This window comes from Eleutherodactylus coqui, chromosome 11, assembly GCF_035609145.1.
Source record: "Eleutherodactylus coqui strain aEleCoq1 chromosome 11, aEleCoq1.hap1, whole genome shotgun sequence".
Taxonomy (NCBI): Eukaryota; Metazoa; Chordata; class Amphibia; order Anura; family Eleutherodactylidae; genus Eleutherodactylus; species Eleutherodactylus coqui.
The window spans coordinates 87,765,205-87,772,038 of NC_089847.1; positions in this window are offsets into that span (position 1 = coordinate 87,765,205).

Here is a 6,834-nt window from a genome sequence, read left to right on the forward strand (position 1 = left end):
CGCACAGGGCCCGTTCCCACACACTCAATACTCCCCGTCAGTGGAATTGATTGGCTAGTAAAGCTTAATGATGTCCAGCTGTCTTCTTTTCCTGTGTTTGGAGCAGTGGCACACCCTTCCTCTTGCATAATTTCGCCCCTGCCATAGAGCAGATTCTATTATTTTTTACACAGGCAAAATCTGTGTGCACAAAACGCATTTTATGAGAACAATGCCTTTGAAATCAATGCGTTCCACTCTCTGTGCATGCACAAAAACGCCCGTCTAAAGGAGCCATGATGGAAAGATTTGTACGTCTTATGTTTTAGATCCAGTTCTGGTTTAACCTTATGAGATACTGTTGAATGAAGGTGCCCTAAAGGACCGTTAACACAGGGTGAGCGGTCAGGCAATCGATGCTCAACAGTGCATCCCAGTGATTCACCCCCCCCCCCCCTAAAGACCCCATACTTACCTCCGGATCCGCTGCCCGAAGTCCTGCATGACGCGCCGGCGCGCATGCGCAGTACATTGCATGACGCATCGGCGGTGTCACATGATACGGCCAGAGGTGGGCGTGGCGCGTATTCATGCTATACTTCCGCTGTTCTACAGCGGAAGTATAGCGTGACAGGCGGCTTCTATTGACTACAATGTAACCGCCCGCGCGTATACTTGCAGCAAATAGGACATGTTGCGGATAATTTCATGCTGTGGAATTCTGCAGCATGTACATTGAGCTATTAGGTTCAATAGAACCTAATAACTGCAGTGAACCGCGTGGGAAATCCGGCCGTGTGCACAAACCCAAATATATGACAAATTTATTTTGGAATCATTCAAAACTGGTATTCAAAGGTTAAAAACATTTAAAAGCGGAAAGTCATTCCAATCCCCCACCAAAACACAGCACCTTGGAATAATATACCGTATGGAAGGTTACCAAAAAACGCGGAGAAGCCACTCTAAAATAATGACACAGATCTGCACAACTGAGAATGACAGCCTAAGGCCGGCTTCATGTGTGCAAAATTTGCGCAGAACGTGAAGCGAATAGAACCCATCGATTTCAATGGCTTCGTTCACAAGCGTGTATTTGGCCTGCGCATTTTGGTCATGCAGAAATATATGTAGCATGCGCTATTGTCCTATGTATTTGCACAGGAAAAGAACATATTTTAAACTCAGACTAATTAATTAGCCATTTCAATGGCTGGAAGCATTGGTGCGTATTTTTTGTGCACAAAAAGTACAGTAAAATACACAGAAACACGCAAAAATGTAACACAAATACGCTAACACTTGTGTGAAACTGGCCTAAATGTCCAACCACAACACAGACAAACAGTAGAAGCAAAAAAAGAGATTATACCTACCCGATAATCGGGTTTCCAGGAGTCTCCACGACAGCACCACCTGAGATAGCCTCCTCCTGACAGGACAGGAACACACCGAGAGGTTAAAAGCTCCCCCCTTCCCCACCTTCCTCAGTGGATTCTAACGAATTGCCGGGGTAGGAGCTTAAAGGGGTTGTCCCGAGGCAGCAAGTGGGTCTATACACTTCTGTATGGCCATAATAATGCACTTTGTAATATACATTGTGCATTAATTATGAGCCATACAGAAGTTATAAAAAGTTTTTTACTTACCTGCTCCGTTGTTAGCGTCCTCGTTCCCATGGAGCCCGACTAATTTTCGCCCTCCGATGGCCAAATTAGCCGCGCTTGCGCAGTCCGGGTCTTCTGTAGTCTTCTATGGAGCCGCTCGTGCCAGAGAGCGGCTCCGTGTAGCTCCGCCCCGTCACGTGCCGATTCCAGCCAATCAGGAGGCTGGAATCGGCAGTGGACCGCACAGAAGAGCTGCGGTCCACGGAGCAAGAGGTTCCCGGCGGCCATCTTCACAGGTAAGTATAGAAGTCACCGGAGCGCGGGGATTAAGGTAAGCGCTCCGGTAAGCTGTCTGTACGTCCCTGCATCGGGGTTGTCTCGCGCCGAACGGGGGGGGGGGGGGGGTGAAAAAAAAAAAAACCCGTTTCGGCGCGGGACAACCCCTTTAACTTAAATCTTTACCTAACTCTTTTATTTTTTTTTTTGTACCTCCTATTTATTTACCTTTTTTGGGAGGGAATGTACGGGTGCTGTCGTGGAGACTCCTGGAAACCTGATTATCGGGTAGGTATAATCTATTTTTTCCCCAGTTGTCTCTACGACAGCACCAATTGAGACATACCAACTAAATCTTTCTAGGGTGGGATTGCCGCTGAGAGGACCTTGCGGCCGAAGGCCATGTCCTCGTCCTGCTGCACCTTTACCCTATAGTGTTTAACGAAGGTGTGTGGCTTCTTCCAAACTGCGGCCCTGCATATCTGCTCGACTGATGCTGAACTATGCTCGGCCCATGAAGATGATACTGTTGAATGGGCTCTAAGAGCCGAGGGGGCTTCTTTCCCCAGGGCCCTATAGGATTCTGTAATGGCCAGGCGGATCCACCTGAGCTCTTTGCTGCTTTGTGCCCTTTGTTTGGGCCAAAGAACAGGACAAACAGATTATTGTCCTGTCTCCAGTGGCCTGTGGTATCGATATAGCTCAGGACTGCTCTCCTGACGTCTAGGCGGTTAGGGCTCTTTCTCCCTCGTCTTTAGATCTATTGAAAAATGAGGGGATTACTACGTTTTGGGATCTATGAAAAGGAGACACTACCTTTGGCATAAAGGCCGGGTCTGTTTTAAACACTAATTTTGTGTCCGTGATCTTAAGGAACGGATGGCGAATAGACAGGGCCTGCAGCTCGCTAACTCGTCTTGCTGAGGTGATGGCCACCAGGAAGGCCGTTTTAATCGTGAGCATTTTTATTGGTAGTGCCTCAATCGGTTCGAATGGTTCTGCTGACATCGCCTTCAGGACCCAATTAAGATTCCAGTCTGGACACATATTTGTGGGCCTAGGTCTTAACCTATCTGCTGCGGTCAGAAACCTGCTGATCCACCTATTCTCTGAGAACTTGGTGTCACATATAGCACTAAGGGCTGCAACCTGAACTCTCAAAGTACTTGGAGAGAGGCCCATCTCTAGGCCCTCCTGCAAAAATTCTAAGATTAAGGGGATGTCCGGGACGAAGTCCGGGAATCCCTTCCCTGCTTCCATAAGGAAAACCTTTTCCAAACCTTCTGGTAGATAAGATTGGTTGTCTTTTTCCTGCTTGACATTAACGTCTCAATTACTCTCTCTGAGAACCCCCTTCCTCTTAGTGAGGATTCCTCAAGATCCAGGCTGTTAGGTGGAGTCTGTCTACACCTGGGTGGTTCAGTGGCCCCTGTGTTAGCAGATCTGCCCAAGTTGGAAGGATGACTGGGTCCTGGATGCTCAGGGTTGTCAGAAGGCCGAACCAGCTTCTCTTTGGCCAGGAGGTGGGTCACCTGAATCAGCGTGCATAGCTGTGTTCTGAAATGCTGCAAGTCTTTTGGAATCAGCGGTATTGGAGGGAAGGCGTACACAAGTCCCTCTCCCCCGTCCTGGCTTAGGGCATCTACTGCTGTGGGACAGTCCCCTAGCCAGAGGGAGAAGAAGTTCCTCACTTTGGCATTCTCCCTGCTTGTGAATAGGTCTAATTGTGGGGGGCCCCACCTGTTGGTCAGGGTTCTGAATGCCTCCTGGGAGAGAGACCATTCGCCTGGGTCTATCCGCCTTCTGCTCAGAAAATCCGCCCTTTGGTTCAGCACCCCTTTCAAATGTGTTGCTGAAATCGAGAGGACCCGGCCTTCTGCCCAGCGGAAGATCTTCCGCGAGATGTTTTGTAGAGCGGGAGACCTCGTGCCCCCCTGGTGCCGAATATGGGCGACCGCGGTGGTGTTGTCCGACAGGATCTTTATATGTTGATTCTGTAATGAGTCCCCCAGCTGTTGTAGGACCCTCCAAACCGCCTGGAGTTCTCTGTAATTTGAGGACCTGTTTCTTATATCCTGCGGCCACGGACCCTGAAGAAGCTGGCCTCCCACATGCGCCCCCCATCCCCAGGCACTTGTGTCTGTCGTAATGTGTTTGGCTGGGTTTTGTATCCAGTGGACCCCCTTCCGCAGATTCGCTGGGGATGTCCACCAGCGTAGGGATATTTTCACTGCGTTTTGGATGCACATTCTTGTCCCTAATGAGGATTGTCTTTTGTCCCAAACTGCAAGGACTGCGGTATGCAGGGCTCTGGTGTGAGCCTGGGCCCATGCTACCCCTGGAATGCACAATGTCAGGCTTCCTAGGAGGGACATAGCTTCCCGAATCGTGCATGACTGTCTCCGCAGGAAGGTTCTGACCAGCCGACTGACCTTCTGTACCTTTACCTCGGGAAGAAAGGAACATTGGGATTCCGAGTTGAGTGTTATACCCAGGAATACCTGCTCTCTGCTGGGATCTAGGCTGGATTTTTCCCAGTTTATAATCCATCCTAGGAACTGGAGAAGTTCGAGCACTGTCGTCAGGTGTTCTGTCAGGAGTTCTCTGGACCCTGCTACGATCAAAATGTCGTCCAGATCGGGTATTATCAGGACCGACTTCTTCCTCAGGTAGGCGGCTACCTCTGCCATAATTTTGGTAAAAATTCGGGGCGCTGAAGAGATCCTGAAAGGCAGGCATCTGAACTGCTGGTGGGTTATTTTTCCCCCCATATCCACTGCAAACCTCAGGTATCTCTGAGAATCCTCGTGGATCGGCACGTGGAAGTATGCGTCTTTTAGGTCTATAGACGCCATATAGGCTCCTCTGGGTATCAGCTTTATTGTTGAGGAGATTGACTCCATTTTGAATTTCCGGTACTTGATGAAGGCGTTCAGGGGCTTCAGGTTCATCATCATGTGCTGTTTCCCCGCAAGGTTTTCTTATTAGGAAGAGCCTTGCACAAATGGACTTGTCTGAGAAAGGATTTCCCTCCACACATATTGGCTTCCAACCAATGAAGTGCAGGTTTTGGCAATCTTCCATATGGAATATGATTCTAGGGTTTAGACATGCAGATTTTAGTGCAAATGCTTCTGCATGGGAAACCCCACCATGTATGAACGCACCCTCAGGGACTGTTCATGACAGAAAAATTCCACAGGAATGTCACCTCTAAAAGTAGTGCATTTTTGAAGCAGATTTTTGCGTGGATTGGCATGTAGAGGTCGCCTTGTCAAATAGGCAAAATCCGCATGCGGCATTTCAAAGCGGGAAAGTAAAAAGCAGTGACCATCACTTCTTGATGTGGAACTGCATGGAAAATAAACTAGACTTTCCGTGTTAAAATTACACAGGTAAATTTTGCTAATTGGCAAGGCAAATTCATGTTTTGTATCGTTTTGGTTCACACATTTTTGACATGCTAGGTTTACTTCTATAGAGAACTCTATGGAAAACGCTGAGACGAGGCCATGACTAGAGCATAGGCGGTTTAAAAAAAAAAGAGAAAAAAATAAATAAATGTGGTCAAACCACTAATTTTGTGTATATCCCCTCAGGAGGAAAAAAAAAAACAAACTATAAAGTACAAATACTACTTTGATCAAGTATTAAAAACATCCATATATCTAGTTGAGCCAAGTACACTAGATGTGTGTGTAATAACCATATATATGCTTTGTCAAAAAAGCCTCCCCTAGAAGGAGTTGTCGGAATCGAATGCAACTTTCTCTGTGTGATTGTAACATTGATATAAGTGATTACAATATCAGCGCAAAAGGAGAACTTAGTGTGAAAAAATGAACATTTGTATGGAAGCACTAGTACCTTACTGTATCGCCTCTAGCTTGGATACAAGATGTGATACAGGTGGCACGGAGGCTCTGGTATGCTGTTGTTCCGCCTCCAGCTTGGATACAAGATGTGATGTGGGTGGGCATCGACGCTTTAGTACTCTGTTGTACTGCCTCTAGCTTGGCTATAAGATGTGATACGGGCGGGCATGGACGCTCTAGTACCCTGTTGTACCACCTCTAGCTTGGATACAAGATGTGATACGAGCAGGCATGGAGGCTCTAGTACCCTGTTGTACCGCCTCTAGCTTGGATACAAGATGTGATACGGGGGGCATGGACGCTCTAGTACTCTGTTGTACTGCCTCTAGCTTGGATACAAGATGTGATACAGGCAGGCATGGAGGTTCTAGTATCCTGTTGTTTCGCCTCTAGCTTGGATACAAGATGTGATACGGGGGGCATGGAGGCTCTAGTACCCTGTTGTACTACCTATAGCTTGGATACAAGATGTGATACGGAGGGGCATGGAGGCTCTATTACATTACTGGCAATAAATCTGGCGACTCGTCAGGCCACAGAAGTTTGACAATGTTGTGGAGACTCCGGTGACCCCCTGGTGTGTACGGCCGAGCATTATTCTTCTGGAAGATGCCTCTTGGAAGCCGCCATAAGAGGAACACATGTGGCTGCAGGATGTCCTGAACATATCGCTGGGCTGTCATTGTCCCTCGTACCACTAGGGGTGACCGACCTTTACACAGAACAATAGTCGATCAGATTCCCAAGATTCAGCAAGAATCTGAGCGATCATCCTTCTGTGTAAAATGGCCCTAATACATAAGCATTTTGTGGCTTTAACCAATGTAAAAACAGCCTCAGGACGGTCAAACCAAGCCGAGCGCATGATTGCACAAATATATAGTACATGTATTGCTGCTACTGAAGAATCACTTGTATGTTAGCTGGCAGGGCCCATGGCACCTATGGGTACAAGGATGAGATCCTGTGATACAGTATATAGCAGTGTGAACAGCTCAACTGTCCATATTCAGGACAGAAATGTGTTCACATGAGACCTTATTACAGCATGGTGTACGTACCGAGGCATGTTATATTCAAGATATACTGGTAAAATA